This window comes from Micropterus salmoides, unplaced genomic scaffold, assembly GCF_014851395.1.
Source record: "Micropterus salmoides isolate LMB-PRFRI ecotype aquatic unplaced genomic scaffold, ASM1485139v1 Ms_hic_scaffold_18, whole genome shotgun sequence".
Lineage (NCBI taxonomy): Eukaryota > Metazoa > Chordata > Actinopteri > Centrarchiformes > Centrarchidae > Micropterus > Micropterus salmoides.
This window is the reverse complement of record NW_024040928.1, coordinates 9,453,824-9,469,049: the sequence shown is the minus strand read 5'-3', so window position 1 is coordinate 9,469,049 and position 15,226 is coordinate 9,453,824. Positions and strand designations below refer to the sequence as shown.

Sequence of the window (15,226 nt, the reverse complement as noted above, 5' to 3'; positions counted from 1 at the left end):
TGATTGTGAGAAGATTCTACCAAAACTTGATTTGTACATTGATTTGTCGGTCATTAGGTGGAGTGGAAATGTCATCTACATTTTGGCCACGGTACATTTGGAATGGTAAAAATACATCACCAAAACATCTAAATGATTTTTGAATGAATAATTTTTTAGACTAAAGTTTCAGTCCTTTGCCACGTTGACCTTTATTTTTTTCATTTACTGTGATCAAGTCTTAATTCAAACTCATAAAGGATGTCTACCAGGATTCGTTTTTACTTGTTTACGACAAAACAATGTTCTTGTACACTGATTACAAACAGAAGCAGAGACTCTCTCATGCACAGACAGGCACACACAAAGAGCGAGCTGTGGTGACTTCCAAAGCCTGCCACCGCAAAGGAGTCAGATGATCGCAGTTTTTACGAACACCAGTGCCGTTGTTACGTTTGACAATGAGGGCCTTTTTGAAGTGTCATCTCCCAATGCGAACCCTCTCCTTTGTCGTCATCTTAAAAAGAGCAGAGCCTTCAGTTTTACATATAATTGTATTCATTTTTTAATTTTCACTCAGGCATTCATTGGCTTCCAATCCCTGAGAGCTTTCCCAACTGCAACCATATGCCTTCAGTTTGACCTTTTCCACTGCCAAATTATCTGGCGTTGACCTCTAATGTTCTCTCTGGACAGTGTTATTGATTGCTTTTACACTTCAGCATATGTCTCTGTGGAGTTGTTTTTTTCTGTTCTCCAGACCAAAGATTACACTAATAAATCTCTTGATGCAGATTGTTCCACACTTGAATGGGTTGGGTTTTTTTTCATTCTTTTGAGTGAAGGGATGCCTAATTTTCCATCATTAACAGATGGCAAGCACAAGAATATTGGGGCCAGATTTATAGACGTGTTCATTTCATTTTCTGTTTTAAAGCCTCACCGTGTTCACCAACTGTTATTGTTTCTGCAGGTGTAGACGGCAATACTCAAAAGATCTAATTTGTCTGTGATGAGCATCCCCGTCCACCAGAGACCAAAGGTACGGTAAGATATGAAAAGCTCATTATCTTATGTCCCAATAAACATTTTATTATGCCACAGACAGCGTCATACGAAAGCAAATGAGCCAGTTATATTCTCCCTCATTTTATTTTACACTTTTGTTTTCTCATTGAAACAATTTTGGACAATTGTCATTTTAATAACGATAGTAACATTGTTATAGTTAAAATAATTTATTGCAAGAATGATAAATTGTTAAGTATAATCTGACAAATTCCACTTCTCCACTCTTAATGATGATTTCATAAACCTTTTGATACAGCTTACTGTATACCGCATGTGTACATGTTCTGTGCTGTTGGCCTGCTTTAGTGGGGGGTTGATCGTCTAGAATCATTTGATGTATGACATCATTAATTCTGCTTGACTTCCCTGCCGTGTCTAGAAAATTAGCTATGTCTGTCTGTGTTTGTCCTCCCGTAAAGATCTTGCAATTCTGTCAGCAAGTAAGACCAAATCGGTCTCTAAGCAATTACGGTGTTAGAGCCTGATCTCAGGTCATAGGAGACAGGATTACTCCTGGACCGCAGGACCCCAGGAATGCACAGACCCCTCTGGTGGTCTGCTCACCGCTGATGAAATAGAATTGAATTAATGGGGTTGCCCACTGTGAGGACTGATTAGAACGACATACTGCCTTTGATCCCTGAGCGAGGTGACCAGGCGCAGGCGCCACAGGCACATGGGGGTCTGGGCTTTGTCTCTATGTATTAGTGTATGTGTGTGTGTGTGTGTTCGTTGTGGGTCAGTGCATCACTGATGAACAGGACTCATTATGTGCACTCTTTGCTGGGGTTCAACCCTCACTGGGGGGCTTCAGGTGTAAAATCATTCTGTGGTGTTTGTTCGTGGGCTGTGGAAGGCTACATACAGTGGCCCATGTGGTCCAGAGCTGTGGTGGGTCTTGCTGGATTCAGCTTTCAGTTTAGCAAATTAACCGTACTGCTGCATACATTTTAAAAGTCTCACCTGCGATCACATCAGCTTTTGTTATGTAGTCTGAACCATAGTAGTTTCATTGCGTGTGATGCTGTAGTCCATTATGCATTGAAGTGAAACAACACAACTCATAAACCCAGAATTGTTTGTTAACCACTGGTATTTACCACTTTGTTGGTTCTTGTGTGCATAAGTTGATGAAGACCACTTTGCGCACCAGGGTTTCTCTACCTCAGCCATTAAGGTGGCTGAGGTAGGCTGCATCCAACAAATGCAAAACCAACAACACAAATATTTCCACCCACTTCACCTAGCGATTGGCCAGGTGTGGAGCAAGGTTTGAACCTCTTTCTCAAGCTTTCCTTTTCATTCTTTACACAACAAATGTTGGCACTTTTGTACTCCAACAGTACGAAGGTTTTTCATGAGAGACTTTCTGAACGTGTGCATTGTTATACTCATATTTAAGTGATTATGGTGTGTTGTCGCTTTCAATTATCGCTTTCGACGTCCAGAACAGCCACAGTCTCTTTTGCCTTCTAACACTGTTTAACAACACTTTGTACAAAGTAGTTCTTTTATCATACCCGGCCCATAGCCCACAAGTTGTGAGTATCCATAAACCAATCCCACCTTAACAGTAATGCAACAACCAATCCCCTCAGTTTGTAACTCAAATATATTACTTCATAAATTTAAGGTTTTCATGATTACATGATCTGTAGTTTTAAAGTTATTGTTTCAGTCTTGAAATGCTGCTCTGTATCTTAATAAATCTATTATGGAAAGTTTCAGCTGATCATAAAGAAGTGGCTACAGCATATAATGTCTCAGATTTTGCATGTGTTTGAACTTTCAGTGAATATCTCAAGAAAGGTGTTTAAACTTTTAAGGTCCTTTATTTGAAACCCTGCATTCAATCCATCTACCCGCTAATCTAAAATGTCTATGAGAATATCTTATGGCCAGTGGGTACCCGGCAGCTATAAGGTGTCACCATCTGTCTCCGTATACCCATAAAACTCAGAGTGGTTTGGGGTTTTTCCATTAGTTGGTATGACAGTTCTTACTCCAAACAAACTGCAGCTCATTTTGCTTGGAATAGGACACAGACTTGCATTTTCAGGCAGCCCTGGTGTGGTTATTTGTTGCAGAGCCAATTCTGAATGCTGTTGTTCTCATTTTAGCTAAAAAGAGTGGGTGATCCAGTGTTTTAGACAATTCCAGACATTATTGTTGTAAACGGGCCCTAAATCATCACAGCAGAGTGTGAGAACAAGAAAACGAATTAGATGACAAAAAAATGACAAAATCCAGATGACCAAACACGACCCAGTGTCTGCAAAGCCTGCCTCCTGAATTTAAGCTGGAACACAATACGTTTTCTTTTTTGTTTTGTTTTTTCTTACCACATACCTTGGAAAATAATGGTCATCATCACCCATGTTTGCCCAGCAGTGTGCTGTTTACATTAGGCCCCCAGACGGTAAACTGGAGCTGTCTGCCGGTATCATTCTCAAGGCCACCTCGAGTAATGATAGATGACAAGCTTCTGCGAGGAGGAAAACACGTCTCCTGGTAGCACACACAGCCACTCAGACAAAGGTGCCATCAACTGGCAGCCTACCTGCTGCACTAGTTGCAGATGAAAGTTCAGGGGTGGCGGTGAATAAAAGACTGGAGGGGACTTTGCAGCACCTAATGAGAAAGAAAGCCACATCTCTCCTGTTGAGGACTGCAGTAAATTATAGTGAGTCGTGTGCAGTGACTCCTACTTGTCAGTGAATTCTACAGTAATAAAACCAAGCGATCACCTTTATGTAGCTGAACAAGAAGTTAGTCTACAGGAATAACTTTGACTTTGGACTGAGCATTCCATTTTTAATAGTTTATCATTCATTTTACATGTGCTTTGCAAATGTTTTAAATTTAAATGGAGCGCTTTCTGTAACAAAGGAATGGCATGCATATACCAACCAAGACAAAATGGAAAAATGGTGTCCCTTACCTTTTGATAATTATATGTGGGGAACTTTGGGGACCTTGAATTTTCACAGCAAATTTTGTGCAAATCTGGCCATTAATTTGGTGACTCCATTCGCAGATGATGAGCATGAGACCTGTCAAAGGCTCCGTAAAAAGCTAGCAAGTGGACATTTATTTTAAATTATTTTGTTCTCACAATGAAGAATTCATTTTGATTCTCAGATCTGGCCTTTACTTTTTAAGGCACTCTGCTAGAGCTGCAAGTAATGATTATTTTCATGATTGATTTATCTGCAGATTATTTTCGCAATTAAATCGTTAAATTGTTTAGTCTAAAAAAATTAAAAATATAGTGGAAAATGTCATTTTCCAGCTAGTTCTGATCTAATGGGTGCATTGGACAAAAGATCAAAGTGTCACTAAAACCATTAAAAACCATCCTCTGGAACTCTGAACATTCATTTTCATGGCAATCTGGCCAGTGGTTTCTGAGACATTTCTCTATGGACCCATGTGTTTCACTGACCGACTGACACCCTCAGGCTTTGCTACCGGTGAGTGAAACATTCTTACATAAAATATTTCAAACATCCATTTACTATGCCATCACATCTGGTCAGTGTGGTTTTATAACATTGGATTTTGCATACTTACTGCACTCTGTTACAATCCATTAACTATTGTAATTAGTAACCTGGGTTTTCAATTAATGTTTGATAAGTTGGAATTAATGTATTTGTTTTGCATCTTAAGAATGCATTGTCCATTTAAAAAAAAAAAAGACAGTAATACGTTAATGTAATTAACTGGTTGTGTTAATGCACACATTCAGTCAACATTTATTTAAATCTCGAAGAAGTATTGAGGGCAGGACCTCATTTTCAATGATGTCGAGAGTACAATTAAAACCGAATAAATACACGCAAAAAGTTATTAATGAGAAAACAAACAGACAACAGAAAACAGTTAAAAACAGTTGTTTTGAGTTTTAATGTGTTGTAAAATGTCCAAAAACTATAAGCACTTTTCCCAAATGTAATGTTTGCACATGGGACTTTCAATCATTACCTAGTCACTTGAATGAGTCAAATAATGACTATTGGACCAACTTAATAAGGGAGTGATAAATGATGGTAAGTTGCTATTAGGTGCTTAGTAAATAAATAGAAAAAGTGCCTGTTATGTCTTAGATATGCCCACCCACATGTGCCTCAACCTAATGGACAGTCCTGCTGTGAGGGGATAAATACCCTCTCTCCTTTTAAATTGTAGCAGTGGCTCATGGCCTGCCATGTGCCATCTCACACTGCCAAATTTTTCAGCATAGTTAGGCCTTTGAGTCCACTCGAGGATGGTCCTCCACCTACCGCCATTATTAAGATAAGAAAGAGTCTTCACCTGCTGACAAAGGGGGAAAAAACCTTGAGATGGGAATTAATGTGGACACAGGGAAGTAAATTATCTGTCTGTAGAGACAGAAAATGATAGGGTAATTCTGGGTAAAGGTAAGTTCGAAGCAGAAAAGTACTCACTAGTCATTAATGACGTGACCTTTGACCTGGCCCCCATGATCTCTGATATTGTCTATCAGGTGTGCCGGAAGAAGGGAGAGGAGAAAGCTGGAGCAAGGTCATCCTTTTCTCAAGCCTCCCCCGCTGCCAATTATGAGACGACCTGTGGCCCTCACAATGCACTGCCTTTTTTTGGGGGGCATCCCATTCACATGCCGTTACCAGACCATAACAGAGGCGGAACATAAACACACATGGATAAACACCAGCTTCGGCTGCGCTGTCACACGTACCCGGTAATATTCCTGTCACATAAACAGTGAGACATTGTCTCCTCCACGCCCCTGGAGTGATTAAGACGTGAGGCACAGCAGGGGGTCGGCCCATGGTTAAAGGGGCATAGAATCCTAAGAGGCTGACACACACATACACACAGCAGGGGTTTTAGCATGGCATCTTATCCAGGCCATTGAGGCTAATATCTGTGAATAGGGCATGCTGGCACTTTCAACAGTGCTATCAGTGTTGTCTCTTTTCCTTAAAGTGCCCTCAGGGACCACACAGCATAAACACATCATAAGGGAGAGAAAAAATATGTGATTACTTTATCTTTAGCGTCGTCACTGGGAAGTAGAGAAGTGGAATAAGAACAATACTCCTACGTTTGAAGTTAACTGTCAGATGATGAAAGAGACACAACACTACCTGCTTTGGCTTCATGGTGTCATAATCATGTGATCATTATGGTGTTTAAATAGCCAGTTTTATAAAGTCTTTTTTGCGGTATTTCAAATGGCACAAATTTTTAACTAGTCTAAAAATTTGACCTAAAAACACCTTTTCCCTTTTTTGTTTAAACTTTTGTATAACCAGAAAAAAATAAAATCTTTCTCCCCATAGTGTCAGTCCAGGCTGTGCAGCAGTGACATTGAGCTAAAGGCAAACAACAAATGACAAATCTGTCCAAAATAAAAAACATCAGATGTCTCATTGATTTTAACACTGTCAGATGCAATTTATTGATAGAACCACGAGCTAAAGAAATACTGGGCTTTAGAAAAGCACACCTGCAATGAAAAATCATTCATTCAACAGTCAGACATTGCCAATCGAGCATTACCACGTAGTATTTGTTTATGGAAAAGGCCTTTTTAAAATAACTCCCGTTATTCCTGTTTTAAATTGGCATTTCGGCAGAGGTATATAAGTTGAACATGGTGACATGATGCAAATAGAAAGCTAAAAAATGTTCAGCATCACCCGCTTGTCCGTCCATCCATCTGTTCAGCCATGAAATCCTGTCAGCCATGGTTTGCCTGAACCCTCTGTTGCCAAACCGTCATTTCCCCTTTGGTGAAATGGCCTGCAGCTCAATGATATCAAGCTTGAGGTTTTGCCATTTCAGGGCATACAGTTTGTCATGTCAGCTGTCTTATTTAAGAATATCTACTGCGTCCCCTTGTGCTAGGCTTCCATGCAAGTTATACCATATTGATTTTTATACTGGGTATCTGTGCTCTGGCTATGGAGACTCGTTATGGCATAACCCATATAGCAAAGCTTACTGGGTGTCATTAGTTGCTGTGCTATTGTAAGATTGTTATCACGGCACATAAGGTATATTGTTTCACTTAACGTCTCGAGCAGCACTCAGCTTGAGCTTGGATATAAAACAGTGTGTGCTTCAGGAACAAAATCATAGATACTTTCATCTTTGCAGAACATAATATTATATTTTATTTTATTACATTTCTGCGGTAAAAAAAGTCAGTAAGCTTTTGTTTTTTTGGTCCCATGTTTTACATCCGGCCAATAACGTGTTTTATTTTCCTGTAACTTCCACAGTGATGCTGACACAATGCAAATACAAAGCAGAGCCTTTACACTGTATTATGCATTATCTGAAATTCAGATAAAAATCAACTTATTGACAGCAAACTTATGGCAGTTCCTTTCTCTTTGTTGCTTGCTGAACTTGACTGAACATTAGATTTCAGCTGACTCAAGCTGTTGGGGGGGGGATATGATTTCTTTTGCCTTCTGGGTCAGGCTGTTGCACAGAGCAGCGGCTTCCTGTCCAGCATCAGTTTAAGAAAACGGTGACATTGTGAATAGCCATGGTCCACCCGCTCCAGCCCCTGTCAGATTTACAAAGATACATTTGAAAGGAAGCAATTTCCATGCCTGGTATGAAAACTCCTTTTTAACCTTAATTACATTGCCGCTCTGTAAGGACCAAACGCTCGCTGCTGAAATTAATTTCCCAACAGGGACTCTTATCAAAGAAGTCAGATGTACCTTCTTATCATCTGTGGTCAATGGGTCTGAGTGAAAATTTCTTCTAAATTAATTGCAAGTATCACCTGCCAAATTTTTATTTGGATATCTCATTTATGTTGACATAAGCCTTAATGGCTATCTGCAGTGTGCACATATATCTCTATCCCTACATATGTAGGAGACGTCTAAGATGTTTTACAGAGTTTCCATCTGCTGTTCACACGCGTGACTACTTTGCCTAGGTTGGTGTGCATGATTGTTCTGCTTGAGGCAGAGAAAGACCAAAATTTCCACTTAAACAGGGACTTGAGAGGCTGCCGTCATTTATCTGAATGGTTATTGTCTTTCAGCAGACATGAGAGAGATAATATAGACATTAAGTAGTTGAGTGATTACTAGCATGCTACAGGTCATTTGCATTTATGCATTTAGCCAGGCTCTTGAAAATAAAGATTTGTTCTTCAGCTTCTATTTGGCCTTAATGGTACAGTTAAGAGGCTCTATCAGTAATTCCACCTCTTGTTGTACATTTGGTGCACATGTAAAACTATTAAAAGGATCCTCGTGCAGTTTTATGGGCGGGACATGTGTAGTGCAGATGTCAAAGTAATTCTATAGGGCCTCAACAGAGGTTTCACCATACTTGCAAGTGTGCATACCTGCACCATATGTGTTTTTCTCTTTTTATTGTGACCAAATGTTTTATTGGTTTAACTTTTTTTTACAGTTTTGCATTCACTATAGAGGATACATTACATATGAAAATCAACTTAAATATTCTGTTGACACGTACATCTATTCACATACAAGATAATCACATATGCATTATATATTTTACATTCACATTGTGACATGGTATAAAATAAATGGTGTGAGTAATACAGAAAAATAATGTATACCTAGGGGAAACCAAGATAACCAAATTCCTTGCATATTGCTCAGGAAAAACAAATCAAATTTCAGTTTTAACTCCTGCTGCTTACTAAAAGAATCAAAATTCACATCAGTCGAGCCGCTCACACAACTCAACAGTCTTACCCTCCAAGTTGTGAACTGAAAAATGAAAGCCCTGCTTGTAAAATTGATTTTGAGATTGAAGCAGAAATGCATGTTGATATAAAAAACAAAAACATGACACTATAGTATAGAGAATTTGAGCAGGAAAACTGTGCAGTGAGTGCCTAGCTAGGCATGTTGTCTGAAGTGTACTTGAGGTATCAAATGAGCAGGTGTTCTTGGCTTTGGAGAGCAGTCCCTCCATACATACTGACCTTCTGTGGCTAGATGAGCGGATGAAAGAAAAACAAATATGTCAGTGAACAAACAGTCTATCAAAATACTGCGCTTCACTATGCAGGTGTTACTTCAGCGATGCCACCGACAGATTTTATTTGATGTATTGATTTGAGACTGTTGACAACACACTGTGGAATTCAAAAGCATCCAGGATGCGTTCACTCGAGTCTGTCACAAACTTTTGTCTCTGCCATTTTATCTCATCATGTGACTTATGTTCCACTCAGCTGTTTTTGGATAGAAATGTCTATCTCTTCTCCTTTTGTCAAACTTACAACCACCCACTGAGATCAGATTAAAGCAGACATGTTGAAAACAACACCAGTGAGTCACAATCCTGGAGCAAAGCATGCTGGGATGGAGCGACACATACAGTACACTGCTCTGTGACAGCTGAATGGTTTGGTGATTTAAGTGGCACAGTCTCCTGTAATTTCTGTAAATCTGATTTGGATGTATGGTTTGTGGGGCATTTTAACGCAGCCATACTGTAATATGTTTTTATGAGATTTCCCATAATCTTGTTTTCTCTGGGATTGTTGCTGCACATATGTCATTCTCTCTCTCGTTTTCTCTCTCTCCGTTTCGTTTGGCAATGAAGCCCCTAACACCTGTGCTGAAAAAATTTGATCAGCTCACTGGTTGAAGTCGCTAACTTTTCTACTTCAGTTTTATGCAGTGGTAGACTTTTAGATAGTTGCTGTTTACGAATCGGACGTATTGGTTTATTTATAATGTCCAGTCTCATTCTGGTGCTATGTTTATTTCAGCTCATGGTATCTCTACACCAGCTCTCATATTTCTGGTGTAAACTGATATTACCGGCATTTTAAAAGGTTAACAAAGATCTAAATATCTTCAGTGGAAAACCTATTTTGAAGTGGTAAAACAAATGTTACTCAACATCCACTTGTAATGTCTGTAAAGGCACCTTTACGGTAGTAGGCCAAGTTTCTTCAGAATACTATTACTTTTCTATACTTGTAAGTATATTTGTAACCCTTTTTGTTTTTACTGTGGTGTTTTTAATATAATGAAGATCATTGCAAGAGAAGAAAATACAGACTATTTTTCTTTGTGCAAAGCTATTTATATAGGATATGAACAAAAAAGTGGTGAAATGACCAACAAATCAAAGTGTTTAGATATACTAAACCTTCTCTGTAACCTCTTGATTTACTTTTTTAGAGTAAATTAGCTTGCAAGTCTAGCCTCCATCTTTGTCACACCAGGAAAAAAAAGTTTAGTTTGCCTTACTTTACCCCAAATATTATCATTTTTTCATCCCCATGGCGAAAACATGGAACACATTTTTGAGGTAGAAGTTACATTTCACTATCATCTCTGGGGAATGAAGTTTTTGACATGCCTGGAGTGATTTCAGCACAACCAAGCAAAGAGCTGACAGGGTTACCAACCTGTGAGCCTCAGTCCCTTTCCCTTACATTGCACCCATGCCATCTGCACTTTCTCCTTTCTTCTACCCACTCGTCTTTTAAAACTGTTTTTTTTTTTTTTATCTCTTTACCAATTCAGCCACTTCTGTGCTGAGAGGGCCTCTTGTTTTGGTTGTGAAAAATCAATAGCCATTACAGAAGTGGGAGGGGGAGAGAGAGAGAGAGAGAGAGAGAGAGAACACTTTCAAGATGGAGGGAGACTACTGCTATCCCTGTCAGTCTGACCCTGCCTGACGGCTGTCATCTCCCTTAATTGCTTTGCTAATATCATCCCCACTCAGCCTGGATCTAGGTCAGCAAGGCCCCGCTGATGGAGCTGACTGGAGGCTGTCCTTCTCCATGATCTCTCCCTCTCTCTGCCTTTTCTTTCCTGGTTCCCCATTTAGGCCCATCTCAATTAAAATAAAAACATACAGTAGGAATATAAGAAAGATACATTGTTTCTCATTCCGAGATGACCCAGGTTTGAATTAATCTAATCAGAAACATTTTTTCCCTGGCAGATAATCATTTTACACCCTGCTCTATTCTGGGATGGGAAATATGTTCTTTATTTTATTTTATTTTTTTACATTTTCAATTAACCTTTATATTTCCCTCAGGTGATGGAGCATCAGCTTTTTCTTTGTCTACCATCTTTCTGCTGTTTGCACCTTTAGGTCAGACTACAAAGCTTCTTAGTAACTTAGTGTCTTAACATTGATAAGCAAATAACTGTTTGCTGTTTATTTGATCTGTTTTGATTATTAAAACAGAAGTAATTCATTTATGTTACAGAGTTGCATACTGCTCAGTGGTTTTATCAAAACAAGACTTAGCATGACAGAATTGACTATAAATTTAATACAGTTGACACAGTAAGAATGAACTATTACTGCTATTATTTAGCTAGGTAGAATTGGGTTTGGAAAATTTAGAGCTGCAGTCTGTAACTTTTATGCACAACCATTTATTTAGAAGCAATAAAAATAAATTGCCTGTGTGTTGGCCAAGAATGGGTAGGATGACTTTATAACCAGGTATGTGTACACATACGAGGAATTTGACTCTGGATTGTACATTGCTCAGGATATGCTTACTTATACAATAATACCACACAATAATACAGTAATAAAATCCAACACAGGCTACAGTATAGAGAACACATATATACACACTATAAACAAAAACAATATAGATTAAGACAATAGTGCAATGAGCAGAGTGCAAAGGATGCAGAAGTAAATTATTATTATGTACATGTCGGAGGTGGATGTGATATACAGATGCGCATACATGTACACATGTTCACAGTGCGATGGAGCATAGTGCAAAGGATGCTGGAATAAATAAGCATTATGTGCAGGTATTATGTACATGGGGTAGGCGGATTTGGTATGCAGTATATACAAGATGACAATATAACGGTATGACCAGCACTGAAATACATAATGATAAATAAATAGTAAGTGGGAACCAGTAAAAGGTGGCTGATTAGAGACAGAGTTACTGGGTTATTGCACAGGAACTGTTCCTGACACAGTGAGTCAGAAGTCAGCTGTTCATCAGAGTGATGGCTTGCGGGAAGAAACTGTTCCTGAGTCTGTTGGTTTTGGCGTACAGTGTTCTGTAGCGACTACCAGAGGGGAGAAGCTGGAACAGATTGTGTCCGGGGTGAGATGGATCTGCAGTGATGTTTCCTGCCCGTTTCCTGACTCTGGAAGTCCTGAATGGAGGGCAGGTTAGTGCCGATGATTTTTTTTTTTTTTCTGCAGTCCTGACTGTCCGTAGTCTGCTCCTGTCCTTTTTGGTGGCAGATCCAAACCAGACAGTGATGGACATGCAGAGAACAGACTGGATGATGGCTGTGTAAAAGCTATGTCCCCTCTCATTTCCGACATACCGACTGTAAGACAAGTGGCTCGCAGATATATTTAGAATACGTTAAACAATATAGTTTAACCGATCATTAACGTTAGCGCTCCTCTGCTGATACACATGGCATTAGCCAGCAACGGCCAGCGTCAACTGATGTAAGTAATGTTTAAGAATATTTAAAAGTTAGGAATTGGAGAGAACCATTCACTAGACTGTTTCAGAAATAAATCTACAATCACGTTTGTCGGCAGCTTAACCACCACTCACCTACCAAACATTAAACACACCGCAGTGAGCCTGGAGAGGGAAGTGAAAAAGGGGAGGGTTAGGAAGTGTGGTCTGGTAAGAGGAGAAGTAATGAGGGCTATTTTTATTATTATTTAAGTTACGTAATTGACATGAAAAATTACTAACTCACCAAGAACACTGAGTGTGAGAGCTACCAGGAGCTACTCGCCATGGTTCCGGTAGACCGGATGTTTTGTTCTGGGTGCTGCAGTGTTTTGAACAGAAGAGCTGCAGAGCGCCCTCTAGTGGGCAAACTATGCAATACTCATGACATGAGGGAAGGAGCCAACTCTCTGTTTCTCTTTTTAATAGTCATATATCGGTTGTTATAAACGCTGATGCAGATATATCTGCAAGTAGCTTATATCGGCCGATAATCTGCAAAACAATAAATCGGTCAGGCGCTAGAGAGCACTCACCCCTGGGGTCCCCCCAGTGCTAATAGTCCTCACCTGCTGACTCCTGTCAGTCAGGAAGTTTGTGATCCAGTGAGCTGGGTGAGTTTGGTGCTGAAGATGTCTGGGATGATGGTGTTGAACGCCGAGTTGAAAAACAGGATCCTTGTCAATGTCCCTGGAGAGTAAAGGTGTTGCTCGATGTAAAGTAGTCCTAAGTTGACTGCATCATCCACTGACCTGTTAGCCCTGTAGGCAAACTGCAGGGGGTCCTGCAGGGGGTCCAGCAAGGGGCGTAATGTCCTTCAGGTGGCTCAGCACCAGTCTTTCAAAGGTCTTCATGACTACAAATGTCAGGGCAACAGGCCTGTAGTCATTTAATCCAGAGATTGAGGGTTTTTTTGGGACCGGGATGATTGTGGAGCATTTGAAGCAGGAGGGAACTTCACACAGCTCCAGTGATCTGTTGAAGATCTGTGTGAAGATGGGGGCTGGTCTGCACAGATATTCAGGCAGGATGGTGACACACCGTCTGGGCCAGGAGCCTTCCTGATCTTAAATAATCTTAAATACTTAAATGATCTTAAATGATCTATTCCTTTGCTGTTACTTTTTCAAAGTGATGTATTATTAGTATAGGAATTATTTGACCAATGACAGGTCTGAGACAGACTTCAATCCAGGTCTTGATGCTGTTTATGAATAGGTTCAAGAGATTATGGAATTTCTTAATCTCTTGAACCTAGTTTATTTATCTACCAGTTGTGGCTAATGATCATCACCAGAAAACCAGAGCACCTTCATAACTCTGTGTTTGTGGAGAATCCATTGAGATCCCTTGACACTGCTGGGTCCGCTCCAAGTTCTTGTCAGAGAGCAGAGAGCGCTTGTTTTTACTTGCCAATGAGATTGTAGGTTTACCAAAATAAATGCAGGAGATAGATTACCGACACTTAGGTTCTGTCTTCTGTAGGGTGAGTATTGCAAGTTCAGTCTGTGCAAGAAGCAGACAGGTAAATATCTACCTACACAATATACTTTCTCTCACTTCCTCACGCACACACTGTGTTTCCTAACATTTTTTACTAATTTGATGAGAAAGCATTATAACTAGTTGTGATTACAAACCTTTGTAGCAAATAGTGGATTGGGATTATATGGCTCCCTGCCTTGCTCTGCAGGCGGGCAATCACACCTCCATGGGCCCATGCTGACAGAGGCCCCATCTGCATCGGAAAACACACTTTTTCTCATCCACCTTCTGTCATCCCCTGGGCAAGCTGCCTTAAATGCGGTCATGGTGGCATTCAAGAACCCTTGAAGGAAAACATAAAATCCATAATGATCAAAAAACAAAACTGACACTCAATTCTTAATACCATTTATAACTTTAAAATATTACACTCACATAAATTATGTTCAATAGAAAAAAAACTTTCTTACCATGAGCATGTGAATATTGTCTGCTCTTCACCTCTTCGGAGAGCAGCGCCTGCCTTCTCACAGCTGCCTGAGCATTTGTTTTCTAAGCATCTTTGCAAAGCCTGCTGTATCTGTACAGTATCTTGTTTAAGGTGAGGTTTGCTCGTAACAAAGGCCGAGTTGCCCTCTTGCTTCTGCCCTTTGTAGTTGTCCTTGAAAATGAGCCATGGGAATGTTCTCTGCCACTGCGGGTTAAAATTGTATTTCCTACTGGTGGTGGAGGATGAACTGGTTTTGCCGTTGAGGGGCTGAATTTTGTAATACTTTTTATTCGCAAATGTATTCCCAAAAATACATTTTCCATATCGCACACACCTATTTTTAGTCCAAATGCGAGTGAAAAGCTAACACAGTCAAGCCCTGAAATCATTGTTGTGTAAGTCAATCTTAATTCAAACCTAAGGTGGGGTCGGATCTTGGATAAATTCAAGGTGTAACAATTGTTTAGGTCTGAGTTTCCAGAAATGTAATTTCTTTTCTCATCAACTCATTTAAAGTAGCTAAAAGAAGTCTGGAAAACTAATTGCATCCTAGTTATTGTTCTGTCTTAAATCAGTCAGTGCTTCAGTTATGTTTTACTATCAAGCAAGTTTACATAACAGAACATTTTCTGAGGTTAAACTCATTTTTCCCTTCCAGCTTTACTTGGCGAACTGTCCACTGGCTAAAGAAAGTAGGCACAGTGGAGTCT

General features: G+C 39.8%; 1 protein-coding gene across 3 annotated transcripts in view; it reads left to right on the top strand.

Annotated features, from left to right (window-relative positions):
- LOC119909023 (kelch-like protein 29) overlaps nucleotides 1-15,226 on the top strand; it is a 209,044-nt gene that overhangs the window by 10,137 nt on the left and 183,681 nt on the right. For 2 of the 3 annotated variants that reach the window (XM_038727044.1, XM_038727046.1), the window contains exon 2: nucleotides 953-1,021. The gene's annotated coding sequence lies outside the window, so the exon portion shown is untranslated. Of the gene's footprint in view, nucleotides 1-952; nucleotides 1,027-15,226 lie in introns of all 3 variants that reach the window. The other variant, XM_038727045.1, reaches the window with a different exon arrangement.